Here is a 15,333-nt window from a genome sequence, read left to right on the forward strand (position 1 = left end):
GACAATGACAGCCATAGATCCACGCTGGATGGGATTTGTTAATAAGTGTCAATTTCATGAAAGCAACTAACTACACCAATGGTTCCCAACCTTTTTCGTCTGGCTGGCGCCAGATGACGAGCCACAGAGGACCGTGGCGGCAGACGGGCATCCACCGAAATTCCGCCAACAAGCAGCAACATCAATAGGCGTCGCCGCTGAGAAGTAGCGTCATCCAGAGGCGTCGACGCCGAAAATCGGCGGCATTTCGGCGGTGACGCCTCTGGATGACGCAGCTTGTCAGCGGCATTTCGGCAGATGCTTGTCCGCCGGCCAGTATGTGGGTGCACTTAAACGCCCCCGCGGGCGCCATGGTGCCCACATGCACTGTGTTGGGGACCCCTGAACTACACATTTCCAGAATGGCAGGTCATAGCAAATACAGCAAAATTTTGCTGCCCACCGTCTCCCCTAATTTGCATACCAAATACGGCTATTTCCACTTGTCAGCAAAGTTTTGTTATTGCAGTGTTGTAGTGAAGTCTCATTGCTTTTATTTTAGAAAATATACCACAGAACTCCTTCTGGGATAATATTAAACATTATCATAAATAACTAAAATTAAACTGAACTTATCATCTAAATGGTTAAAATACTCATTGTGATGCCATATCCTTGTGGGTGTATGTTTGCTTACTGCCTAATTAGCAAAATTCAGCATTTTGCAATGAGTCGCCTAATCATTCATGCAAATTAGTGTGGCTTTACTGTAAGTACAATTCTTAGGTAATCAAAGGGCTTGTGATCTTCAGGCTGAAGCTTCACAGCACACCCAGGGCGTATCTAACCTGCATGTAACCTTGGTCAGATAACTTTGCTTACATAGTGGAGAGTAGTGCAAGGTGTGGATAGTAACATCATTGAACTAATCCAGCAGTAGGAACACGGTGACTGGAAAGTCAAAAGCTGATAGTTACACACTAATATTTAAGGATTTGATTCAGCTGTAAAAAAGCGAACAAACAAAAACCAATTTCTGCAAAGTAACAAAAGGCGTCATTCCCTGCTTCCTCAAAAAAGTAATGTTTTGCATGGCGTAGACTTTAATTGTACCTGTTCATTGTTCTTTATGATGACAGATATTCCTAACTAACATCCATCCTGCACAAGTGTGCTATTGTCTCAAGCCCCAATCCGGCAAACACCATACACATACTTAACCTCACACAGATAAGCAGTCCCACTGAAGTTAATAGAACTACTAACGTGCATGAAGATCAGCACCGTTTCACTAAGTGTTTGCAGGATCATGGCCTAAATGATTAACATGTATTATGTTAATCATTTAACTGAGAATAGAATTTTTTTTATGCTAAAGGAACAAATCCCACATCATTGTAAATGTCCAGAATGAATAGGGGGTGTGGGTGTGGGTGTGTGTGTGTGTGTGTTTGGTCTGAGTGTTCTCCTCTCATTTCAGAACTTTGTTTCTCATTGTGTCCCACGTCTGCGCCTTGGCAGACTGCAAAGGAAGTCTGGACATATATTTTTGTTTTCACTGAGTCAGGCCTCACACTAGTCATCACTGAAAAGGAAACCAATGAAAATTAGATGACCAATGCGATTTCTGGCAAATGTATTTTTGTTTAAAAGTTTGCCTAAGTATGGCGGCTCTAACAATTTTGCCTTCTTGCTTCTAAATGAAGCCTTCCTAGGACAGAATCTAGAAAGTGAACATGTTAAGACCATAAAACTTGTTGAATCCACTTTTCCTTTGCCTTGGGCACACCACTTCCATTCAGCAGGGAAAATAATACCCCACCTACAGCAGCTTGCCCAGAAGCTGCACAGCAACAAGCCTCTGTTTCTTCCCCCGCTCCTTGAGACTGCCATTGCCTTGGTGCTGAATAGTCTGGTGGGAAGAGTTCAATGCAGGGTTTGCACTTTCCCAGCCATTAGCCAGCTGCCACTGCATTTCATTATCTTAGGCAGGAGGAGTGCAGGCAAGGCAGGGAGGGGGGCAGGGGGTGGCATTTACATCAAAGGCAGTTCCAAACAGCGTGATGGTGTGGAAGTAACTGAGCCTGGTCAACATTATAAGTTGCAAAGTTTTGTTGGTTTTTTGGAGGAGGGGTTGCACACATGTGATGCCATCTGGCACACTAACTGCAAAGGCCAGTGGTAGATAAAAAAAACAACTGCTTCCCCTACTTTGTTTATTCATGTAACAGTCCTGATAAACAGCAAGGCCATGGAGCAACTGCCTGCTCTTGTTGTGCATATCTATTGTTTTGCAGGAGAACTGTAAAGAGCTAGGGAAAAACAAAGGTAGGGCACAGGATTTCATGTAAAACCAAGTAAGTAGACCATGAAAAACAACCTTTAGCTGGCTTTTTGTTAGCTTTATTTCTTGGCTGTGACAAAAAGTAAGAGTTGAAAAAGTGTTCACCCTTCTAAAAAAGCTGCCTGCAAACTAAAATAGGTAGTGAGCTTTGCACAACACTGTCTAGAACCCTTGTTCATCTCTTTCAACATACTTCAGCTTTTGTCCCACTCCTAATAATTATAGTTCATTACAAAACCCAGTATGCTTTAGCCATTCTCATCTATGCTTGTCCAAAAGCACTTGGAACCTGGTTTCCATTAACAGAAATGGCTAATTAATGATTTTGTACAACTCTTGAGTCTTACATTAAGGAAAAAAGAAAACCTCGCTGAATGTTACAGAATATCAATGAATATCTGTACTGGGAAGTTGTCTGCACTAGAACTGAGCTGTCTTGTATTTCAAATTTGTTTGCAGATCAGAGAATAAACTCCAGCACATTTTATAATTTTCAATTTACTGTGTATTCTAACCACTAAAATGCTGCATTTTCAAGCTTCTTTTCCTGGCGAGAAGGGCTCTGAACTGCCTCAGCTAAATACTGTGGTATATTCTTTGGTCAACAGATTATTTTATTACCACCCTCCCTTACTCAATTAACTCAGGTCTTTAAAAACAAGAGTCTTTTGATTGTTATATGAATAAGATGGAAAAGAGAATCACATGCCAAACAATCTGCCTTGAAAAATGCACCAACTTACAACATCACCTTAAAAAAATATTATGCATATATTCCAGGTTTTTTAGTGAAAGGTTCAGGTTTTTAAAAATTGCTTGCTACAGAGAGGACATCTTTGTAATTGTGGTTGTGGGTTCTAATTTATAAGGCTTTGGCTACACTTACACTTCAAAGCGGCAGCGCTTTGAAGCGCTAAGTGTAGTCAAAGCGCCAGTGCTGGGAGAGAGCTCTCCCAGCGCTGTCCATACTCCACCTCCCTGTGGGGAATAACGGACAGCGCTGGGAGCCGCGCTCCCAGCGCTGGGGCTTTGACCACACTGGCGCTTTGCAGCGCCGCAATTTGCAGCGCTGGAGAGGGTGTGTTTTCACACCCTGCTGCAGCGCTGCAAATTTGTAAGTGTAGCCAAGCCCTGAGGCCTTGATCTTGCAAGTTGATCCACATGGACAAACCTCTGTACTCACACAGATTCCAACAGGGGTCTGTTTACAGTATCAGGGCCTCAGGGTCCAATTCTGAAGCCTAAGGCAAAATCTCCCCTGACTTCACTTGAGAGTTGCAGCAGCATTGGGCCTTTGAACTGGTCCTATTATCTCCTGCTGTTTTGTACTTACTGTAACTACCTGTAGCTGCAATATATCTTGCGGTAAGCTAACAACTAGATTGCTATCTCAGACTTATTTAGAAATTGTGCTCAGAGAAATTAAGCTGCTGGCAGCCAACATTAAAAACAAATCCCTGACCTTGACTGTTCTCAGTACAATAGCTCTTTTCCTGCTGTTTTCTGAGCAGTAGTGGGTGGGACAGAGGACGTGGGGGGAGGGGGGAGAAGAGAGGGCCGCAAATAATAGGACAGACACATTCTACTAAAAGGATAAAAGAATATATGTTTTATTACTATGCAAATTTTTAATCAAGTATGAAGACAGGAGGCTACTGCTGGAAAAATGCATAAGAACTTGATTTATATTGAATAGACCCTCTTCCTTCTCCTGCATAGCATAGAGAATAAATAAAGCACAGAGAGTTTCCTGAGCTTTTGCAATTTTCCTGGGAAATGTGTTCCCCTTACCTTACTTCTCCATATCAGAAAAAAACCAAATACTTGTGGCAGTAAGTTATTAATTCCATTTAAAATTAAACGGACTCTTACAATCTCTCCCCTGTCTTTATCCTGGCTTTGTGCCTAATTTGAATGAACAAATGGTGCTCCATGGCTGTTGTTGTTCAAACTGCATGCAAATGATATTCTTCTCCCTTTTAGAATGTGGTGGGCATGCTTTGGTAGGTAGAAGTCAGAGTACCCTGGACCAAAGGAAGAGGTGGAGGAAGGAGAACAGTCAGTTAAATAAGCTGATCATTCTGTTCTGTTTATTTATTTATTTTAAGAAATCATGGACAATTAGGTATGTGCATTATATCAACGCATCCACCAGGCAGATTTGTGCCAGCAGGCCTAGCACTTTCTTAGCAGATCACACAAGCTGTAAATAGACATGGCAGCATTAGACTTCTGGGGGACACATTTTTCGTGAATGACCTGGACAAATTGTTCAAGGGTAATATGATGAATGCAAACAGGCTTTCCTTCAACATAAGGAAACTAGATAAAAATACAGTGAGTGATGTCTCCTCAATGAGCATTTATTGCTGGGTTACAAGGAGCTTCCCTCTGTTCCATGTGCAGAGCAAGATCCTCAGCTGGTGTAAGCCAGCCCAGTTCAGTTGACTTCAGGACAGCAATACCGATGTTCACCAGGTAAGGATCTGGCTCAGTACAGCTCCATTTGGCTGTTATCACCAGGCCATACCCCACCTCAGGGAGGGCACACAACTGTATATTTTGGAGGATAGCGGGGAAGAATACTGGGCAGCCAACATGCCTGTTCTGCTGTACAGAAGATTCACAAGGGAAAAAAATATATTAATATTAAATCTCAGAGACCCCTTTGTGGCTGCTACTGTGCAGCCTAGGGAAGGGAGCCAAGAGCAGCCTTATTCCAGAAGGGGGCTGCACTGCTCAGGGGAGGAGAGCACTGTAAGCTAGCTAGGTAGAAGCACTGGATATGGTGACATGCATTCCTTTGTGGGTGGGGTGAAACCCCTGCCGATTTAAAAGCAGGTGGAGGATGGCTTTTGCCTCTCCCACCAGGAAGTATTAGGAGGCAACTCTACAAGTTAATATATTCCGGGGCAGAACCTCAGCTGGCATAAATCAAGGTAGCTCTACTGACTTCACTGGAGCTATGCCATGTAAGGACAGCTGAGGACCAGGGCCCACGAGAGGTGGGGGGAAGCCGGTACACATTACCGGGGCCCAGTGGTCCAGAAGGGCGCCCGGGGCCCGGCTTCCTCAGCTTCGTTGGCCCTGTTTAGCGGGCCCGCCCTTGCTGGGGGGCCCGAAAAAAATTTTCACCGGGGCCCGAACCCGCTCTCGGCAGCCCGGCGGAGTACCTCTCCCTCAGAGTTTTCAGTCCACCTGAGGGAACATGGAACTGAATATTTTAGTTCAACATTACTGGCGACTGCATGCTTAGAGCTAGATTATGGCTTACCTGACTGCACCTGCACCGGGGAGTAGGATCTCCTCTGCCCCGAGTGGCTGTTTTAGGGATACTTCTCATTGCCAGCTTGTTCACAACAGTCAGACTACTGTAGTAGCTTGGACCTGGATGGTGGGAGTGAGAATTAGGACTGTGGGCCCAATACTTCCTCCCTGCCAGCAGGTAGCTAGGCAAGTTGTGGATTCAGGGAAAGGAAGCTGAATCCTTTTTGGGGCTGCAATAAATTATTTCTCTCCATGAACAAAGAGGGGAGTTGGGAAGAAACTATGGCTCTTGGAATCACTGGCCTAGCTACTCACGAACTCTAGCTCAGAGCTGATCCTTATGGCTCAACTGAGCCCTTAATTTGAATCACAGAGACAGTAGAGAATCCATTCAATCAATGGCGGATTTAGAGTTAGTGAGGCCCTGTGCACAACTTCATTTTCTGGGAGCCCCGCCCCCCCGAGACCCAGCCAAGAAAAAGAACATTCTCTCTTATTTACCCCCCCGCCCCCTTTTTTATTCTTTTTTTCTTCATCATCCTCCTATATTGTAAGTAATGGGAAGTAAATGAAAATAAAGTGAGGTACCTTGATTGGGGCTGGGGTGCAGGGGGCAGGCTCTAGGAGGAAATTTGGTTCCTGAGTGCAGGCTCTGGGCAGGGGCAGGGGGTTGGGGTGCAGGAAGGGGTGCGGGGGGAAAGGCTCTGGGAGGAAGTTTGGTTCCTGGGTGCAGGCTCTGAGCGGGGGCAGGGGGTTGGGGTGTGGGAGGGGGTGAGTGGTGCAGGCTCTGGGAGGTAGTTTGGGTGCAGGCTCTGGGCTGAGGGTTCGGGTGCAGGAGGGGGCAGGGGAGTGGCGCTTGCCTCAGACAGCGCGGCTCCCAAAGCGACCAGCACACACACCCCCTCCGGCAGCGGCTCCTAGATGGGGTGGGAGGGCAGGCAGTCTCTGTGTGCCGCTGCCTGCAGGTGCCACCCCCGCAGCTCCCATTGGCCACAGTTTCCGGCCAATGGTAGCTGCGGAGTCAGTGCTTGGGGCAGGGGCAGCGCATGGAGACACTCCCACCCCAGGGGCTGCTGGAATATGCTGTCCACTTCTGGGAGCGAAGCGGCACAGAGGGAGAGAGGCAGAGTGGGCAGGGATCCACCTTAGCCCTGCTGCTGACACGTCTCTGCACTCCCCTTGGGGAAAGGGGGGCAGCGGGTCTCTGTGTGCTGCCTAGGGCTTCCCCCCCGCCAGGGGCGCGCAGAGACGTGCCAGCAGCCGGCTGCTTCCGGGAGCAGTGTGAGGCCTCTGGCCATGGCATGCAGGCACCCTGCCTGCCTGAGCCCTGCTGCGCTGTCGGCCAGGACTCAGGGGCAGGTTGTCAGATATTTGTCCTGCATTTTGGGAGTCCCTCTGTGCTCTGTCAATGGGGGCCCCGGGCCATCACATGGGTTGTTTCATGGGACATCCGGCTCCTGCATTCAACCCATCTCATTCACAAAGGAATCATAAAACAGCATCCCACATGCAGGTATATCCACAGAATGCTGCAAAATACCAGGAGAGAGAAGACCAAGAAAAATAATGGCTCTTATGTTGTTTTTGATGGTGTCAAGTAAGAGTCATTCTCCAGCTCTTCCCCCTTTCCATTTCACTAAATGTCACTGTGACTGAGAGTTTCTAACCATTCCTGTAAACTTCCAAGCTGTTTTCAGGCAATGTTACCATTAGAAGACTGCTCTTAACATCAGCAACTAATGAGTAATGACAATCATTTGTGATGGCACAATTCAAGGAAACAAAAATAAAATGAAAGGATATGAATTCTATGGGAAACAAACACACTGTGGGTGGGATGCTCCAGTTTCCTAAAACTATATAACAACTTCATAACTCTGCTACAAATTATTTCTTGCTAGGGGATTAGGATACTAGCCCATATTCCACCTTCACATTCTGTTTATACCAACCTGCAGTAGCATCAGATGTCTATTTCTTTTAGTTTGTGGGATTTTAATTTAAGACATTTTAAAATACCAAACCAGGTCACTGAAAGAATGAAAATCACAGTACAAAGTTACATTAATTTGGTGTTCCCAGGAGAGTTCTTAGTCAATCTTCAGCAAAACAACAGATTAAGGATAAATAATAACGTATTGATAGAAACAAGATTTTCTTAAAACAATTTAAGACTATGTTAAAATCTTTATCTTCTCATCAAGGTGCCTGCAGCATTTCTGATAAGATTTTTTTTTCTTATTTTTCAGTCAGGCTTAATCCTAGCCATCTATTTCTTCATTATCTAAATTTCTTATCATCATTTTCTCTTCCATGTGTTTCAAAATTTGTACATATTTCATATGTAAAACATACACACACACACACCCTTGTTTAAGGTTCTGAACCAAACTAACATATTATGAACTACTGTATCCTACAATATGAGGCACAGACCATAGCTGAAATTCATGTTACACTGGCATATATTGTCTATACAACATGTACAGTACACCACCATTTATCCAAATGGCCTAGGGGACAGCCAAAAATGGATAACCAGGCAATCAGATAAACAGAAGTGCTATTAACTAACATAGGGAGATACTGTGGATTCAGAGAAGTAGGATTTTCAGATAAGTGGAATTGGGATAACTAGAATTATGTTGTATTTGCAAGATGTCAGACTATTTCTTTGTAATTTAACAGTCTGGATCATTATCCTGTCTAATGAGGACTATAAATTTCCTTTGATTTAGGAATGAGGAGATTCCTGAATATGCTATTTTTTTATTTCCATTCTCTAGGTCCAACAAAATGTCTTGCTTTTCATATTTTCTGAAATATCAGTAAGCTCCAATTTTTCCAGGATATGTAGAGAGGGGACATTTTCCTGTGTGAGAATATTATTTACAGTATCTATTTTTAAGTGAATCCTGAATGTAAAACATACTTTCTTTGGCTGATATGAAAGAGCATGGCCTTCCACAGGCGGACAAAGATATTAATGATAAAGTACAGTATTTGGAGACTGAATCCGGTACACAAAATGTGTTTATTTCTTTCCTTTCAAGAAGCACACAAATTGGATACAAATTCAAAGATAATTAACCAAACTCAAAGATAGTTTAGTAAATTAGTGTTATACAGTAGAAGATGCTTAGTAGCAAGCTAAATTTAGTTTGACAATGTTAAACAGAAAAGAATAGCTGCTACCCACAGGGAATACATACCTAGGATTCAATTGATTGACCTCATGTGATTGCTATGCCACATAACTACAGCTGACAGTGTATTGATTTGGCAGTAAATAAGGTGGACCGTTAAGGAAACAGCTTGGCAGACAGCAGTGTGGCACATTCAAAATCCCCATCACAATATTCATGTTGTATATACAGAGAAGAGAAAAAAATAGTTCAGTCGTGAAAGATTCATATGCATAGAGAGAAAAAAACACTAGCTACTGTTTTTAAGGGACTAATTAATAGCCTAATGTGCAAATGACAGTATGACAGAGTTCCAATCACAATAATGCCTCCATCGTAGGGATTTCATACTTAAGAATGGAGGACAGATTATATTGTACACCTTGTTTTTTACCTCCTAATCTAATGCTCACACCTAATTTCTCATACTTGCATATTAAAATATACAGATATCTAAGAGTAGCAAATAAACACATCAACTCAAAAAATCAAGAGCAGAAACAAGATTATCCAGCAATTGATGCTGCTCGCACAAAAACAGTTTTACTTTGTTTTGTGCCAGCACATTTGCATCAATGCTTTCATCAGAAAGCTAAAGGGGTACGGCTAACTGTTTACTCAGCTCTATTGCACAAGAACCTATTTAAACATTTGCTCAAGTCACGCATGGCTTTAGTCACATACACAATAGCCTACAGACAAAAGGCACAAGAGACAAGGAGCGCTTTATTTATCAAAGTGAAAATAGTATTTCCCTGTGCTAATACACGGAAACAACACAGAGCTGCAGGATATCACTTTAACCTGCTTTGTTTGAGAGAGTTTAATTAATACTTAAAAGCTATGCTACCTGTGTCTGGAGGAAAATACACTGGTTTGTAGGGGAAAAGGTCGTATAAAAAAAATCTCTACCCATAGAGAATATATTCCTTTGACATGGATTAATTTAAAGCTGTTCCATAATGGCATCGAAATGACACATTTATGTATTCATTTTATTGGATATGCTAGACACAGACACTTAAAATATTGGAAAGAGTGGGCATAAGAAGATGTCACTAAATATGTATTGGAAGGTGAAATTTACCTAGGTGCTTTGGGCCCATATAAGGCCCTATGCACCACTTGCCACAATCCTTAAAGGCCCATTGCACTGGGATCAACCACATCTTTAGTGTCACCCTAAGTGATTAGGAGGGGGGTGGAAATTATAAGATTAGATCCTCACTGGTGTAAATCAACAGAGCACCATTAAAATTGTCAGAGCTCCATTGATTTATGGCAGCTGAGGATATGGACCATAATGTCAAATAAAGAAGGGTTTTTACAAGTTTATCATTGATACCAAGGGCAAGACTGAGGGAGTGAGACAGTGGCATGATGGTACTCTAGAATATAAAATCTTTTCTAAATCTGTTCAGAAGATCCATGTTCATTTTCTGTGCCTCCCCCCATACTAAATGCCTGTTTTGTAAAAAGAGACCAGTTCCAGGTTAAGCTATGCCATTTACAGGATAGAAGAAAAATGGCAAATACTTCAGTTTGGACTGAGGTCCTGTTTACAGCAAGAGAAGGGAACACACTACCTTCCCCTTCTAACTACTGCTGGGCTTGAGCTCAACAGCTGAAGAACAAATACAAAGAAAAGCAACAATTGTTTGGGAAAAATTTGACTCAGTATTTTTATAATTAGCAAAAATCTAGCTTGCGGTGAGTATAAAATAGCGACACTATATAACAACACTCTGCTATAATGCTTTTCATCCATAGATTTCAAAGTGTTTGACAAAAGCAAGTAAGCATCATTATACACATTGGGACACTGAGGCACAGAGAAGCAAAGTCATTTGCCCAAGCTCACCCAGCAACGCAATGGCCAAGATAGGTCTAGAACATCTATCTTAAATCACAGTACTCTATCCACTTTCCCACCCTGCCTCACTTAACTATGTGCCAGATCCTCAACTGGTATGAATCTGCATCAGTCTACTAAGTTCAATGGAGTTACACAGATTTATACCAGATAAGGATCTGGCCCACAGTGTTTAACCCTTCAATGCCAGGAGTGACAAGTTTTGGAGGTAAAATGTCAATTATGTTTTTTTCTAGTGTTCATAGCTGAGGATCTGGACTTACTTGCTCCACAGACATGAGAGATCAAATTAATGCAAAAAAGTAATAGCTCTTTTAAGACTCCCTGTCCAATCACATGGAGGATGATGTTTGTGTTGGATGCTGGCACTTCCCCAGGCAGATTGCTTTTGCAGGACATATATCTAAGCACTGCACACACATACATGCCCCAATCCAAGTGAATATTAATCATGTCTACTGTGCATTCTTGCTTTGTGTTATAAAAATTGAGTTGTTAGAAATTACTTCTAATTGACCCTAAGTTCACCGTGTTTTATTGTCAATAAATTCTTCAGAGTTCCCCCACTTATATGCAGTAATATTTCCAATTTTAAACAGGATAATAATTTATCTTATTTCTAATCAACCATACATCCAAAACAATTGCAATATCAAGCATACTACAATTTAACAAGGCAGAGAAGTATTAGCAACAGTACAATCCTTGAGATATCACTATTGGGCTGGATTGATACTTTTTTGGTTATTCAGATAGGAGATAGAAAGTCCCTTTATTTTACTTTTGCACAAGATCTGCTGCCATATTAATCTCAGAGCACTCTCAACGCGGAGCAGAAATGAGCTCATAGAAATTAAAACATCCACTCAGCATTTATGATACATCACAGAGAATGAAAACACAGGCCCCTTGGAAGACAATGGCAAAACACCCACTGACTTCGGTGGGACCAAGATGATATCCTCCTTAAGCATTTTAAAGCAGTACAAAAGATCTCTCCTGTTTGGTCACATTAACAGTCCTCATTTCCTTGAGGGCTTTAGGGGGAAACTATCATTCGTGGAACAATGTTGGCTTTATGATTCTCCAATATTTGTGGTGATATTGTCATGTCATTTGAGATACTAACCACATACTGGAACACTTGGAAAGCATTTTACAAAGAAGGCTCAGATTCCCCCTGGCATGTCAACTACCGGTACTTTGTATCTCACCTCTACCACAAAGTACAGTAGTCCTGAATCCTAAGCAACCAGTCACAGAAGGATCATTCCAATGTACAAGAGTCCTCTGGTGGTATGAAGCTGGGTAAATGGTTCCAACACTTCTGTCCCAGAGCCATCCCTGAGGTGAATGTAGTTCTGTAGTAGAACTACAAATATATATTTTAAGATCAAGATCACAAGTTTTCAGATCCCAAACTTCTTGCCTTCAAGGACTTCAATATTTGCGTAATGTAACTTTAGTCTATTTTAGAAAGTGCCAGGTTATCCACATTCTTCACTCAAATCCCAATCCAGCTCTGTACATTGTGTTTATCAAAGTTGGGCTGCCTTTTTCTTCCCATGTGACATCTACTTGAGTTCAGGTGGGTGGACATAACCATTTCATTTTTTAATACCTTTATATCATCTTCTTCTCTAAACTGGAGCTTTTATAAATAATCATTCTGCACAGATACTGATAAGAGGTACCAGTTCCATACACTAAGAAATTTGTGAAAATATTTCTTAAAGAAATGCTGGTCAACCCTATTTTAAAAACTGTGTTTTTTCTGGTAGGTGCCTGATAGCACAGAAATAGCGTTGGAAGCATTCCCACTTTAATGGATCATTGTAGGGTTGAAGGAGAGTTTCTACATGTGCGTGCAGCACTCATGTAAACATACAAGTTCTCTCTCTACTTAAGAAGATGATAATAGATCCTGTAATATCCCTAGGCTTTATTTAAAATATTGTTCCCTGGGATAATTGCACCAGGCACAAGTAGCGAGGAATGGAAAAAATAAAATAATTCACATGGTCACACAAGGAACATACAACCAGAGCTGACCAAGACACAGCATAGCACAGGCTATTAACATTCTCAATGTGCAGTCAAAGTGAGAACATACTAAAAATACTGAAATATACCGGACTTTCGCTAGAACGTGAGATTTGGGATCCATGCACGGTACCGCGTTAACGTGGGGACCGCGTTATAGCGGGACCGGCATTAAAATGAATTGCAATTAATTAAATTAATTGCAATTAAATTTGGGATCCATGGCTGCGACTGCATTATATGCGAATTCATACTATATAGATGCGCATTCTAGCGAGGGTCCGGTGTAATATGGATTCATAGTAATTGATTCATAGAGTTTAAGCCCAGAAATGACCATCTAGTTTTACCTCCTGTATCTCACAGGCAATTACTTTTCACCTAGTTACTGCTGTATTGAGCCCAATAACTTGTGTCTGGCTAAAGCAGCTCTTCCAGAAACACATGCAGCCTTGATTTGCAGGCAACAGGAGATGTAAAATCTCTACTTTGCTTGGTAATTTGTTCCAATGGTTAATCAGACACACTGCTAAGAATCTGTGCCTTCTTTCCAAGTGTAATTTGTCTGGCTTCAGCTTCCAGCTACTGTTTTTTGTTATGCATTACTTTGCTTGATTAAAGATCCATTACTATGCAGTATTTTCTCCCTGTGAAGGTACTTCTGCACTGTACTCAAATCACACTTCAAATATTTAGATAATCCCTAGGCCAAATGGCTCCCCAGGCAAGGAGCATCTTCAGCACCCTCCCCCTCCATTTGTTAAATTTTTGAATACCTTATGTTTATTGCATTTGTAGCCATTTCATGACTTTGATGCACGATTTGCATGCATGACTTATCCCTGTCATATAAGATGATAAATTTGCATACTAGGATCTGTAAATCTGTGTTTATCCATGCCATATATAAGCAAATACAAAAATTCATTTCCTCTAACCTTATAGAAACTTTTTAATTTTAAGAATAACTGAAATGTACTAATATTAAGTCATCAAACATTATGTGTGAAGCATGGTAAAAGTAGTAACAGTATTTCTTTTATATTGTTGCATAGATAGGGGTTTGATATATATCTCTAGTGTGTCATTAGTTTAAACTCTTCAAGTCTTGAAACACAAATACACTTTCACAATTACACAATAAAATGAGGTTCACAATATCATATCTTCATTCTTATATCTCACTCATTCGTGATCCCCCATCCCTTATATACCTGTGAGGGCATGGGTGACAACATTCTACGAGGTTCAAGGAAAATATAATTCTCAGAAAGTCTGGAAGGTTCCACCACATTCCACAAAGATCCAGAACATTCTAGGAGGTTACTGAAAAATGAATCCACATTTTACTTCAAACATTCTATTTTCCCTTTTGTCGCTAATAACAAAAACAACAGTCCTGAGCCTGGTGTCCTGAGTGGTCACCTGGGTTGCCTGCCATTAAATCTGACCCTGTAAGGGCAAGTCTACATTACCTTGCTGGAGACTCAGAGCTGCAGACTGGGTGGGGAGTAGGGTTTCCAGTTTTGGTTGGACATATTCCTGGAGATTTAATCACGACATAATCTTTAATTAAAGATTAAGCTTTAATTCCTGGAGACTCCAGGCTTATCCTAGAGGGTTGGCAACCCTAGTGGGGAGTCCCCCACATTTCCCCCAGCCTCCTGCAGTGGAGAGGGGAACTGCAGTCCAGATGCTAGGGCTTTTCACAGGGAGGTAGGTGTGGGCTTCATTCCTTGTTCCTATATGTATAGCTTTGCATTTGGCTGTATTCAAAATACATTTTGTTTGAATGGGCCCACCTTACCGAGCAATTCAGATCACTCGGTGTGACTACCCTGTCCTCTTCATTATTTACCACCTTGCCAAAACTTTGTAGATGACACAAAAAATATCAGCAGTTTTTTTATATTTACTTCCATATCATTGGATAGTACTGGATTTAGTAGTGATCACTGGAGAACCCCACTGAAAGCCCCCATTGAGTGATAAGTCCCCATTGATAACTATTTTTTAAAGATCAGTTAGCCAGTTCTTAATTCATTAATGTGCACTTTATTAATATTGTATAGTGCTTAACTTGACACAGATATTAGTGCCAGAAAACCTTTGTGCATTGGAGGGTTTGGGGCCTAATCCTGCTCCCTTTGATATAAATGAGGGTTCTGCCATTAATTTCAATGAGAGCAGGAGCAGGTACTTACTAGTCTCAAACAAAAATTTAAGCTTGATTCTCTAATGTTGCTATTAGTACAAGGAACTTTCATTTGCAATAATCAATAGTGTTCATTCCCATTAACAAAGAACACTTTGATCAGTTTTACATAACTGAGTCATAACTAATCATTATAAAGGCATTTACTGGATTTGACTCAAATGCTGCACTAGAATTAGAGGCAGGGAAATCATACCAGAACTGAGTAGCAACTGATTCTGGCAGAAAATGGTTCTTTTATTCAAATTACATCTTCCAAAATAGAGTTCAAGCCTTTACACTAGATAATTTCATTGAGTTTGAACTAAGAATGTCAAGTTTTAAAAGGTAAACAAATGGGTTATTTCCAATTTTATTAGTAATTTACAGTTAGAATAATTTCACCCAGTTGGCAGCATTATTACAGTGCAAAGATATACTGGTACAA

Source organism: Mauremys mutica, chromosome 1 (assembly GCF_020497125.1).
Source record: "Mauremys mutica isolate MM-2020 ecotype Southern chromosome 1, ASM2049712v1, whole genome shotgun sequence".
Classification (NCBI taxonomy): domain Eukaryota; kingdom Metazoa; phylum Chordata; order Testudines; family Geoemydidae; genus Mauremys; species Mauremys mutica.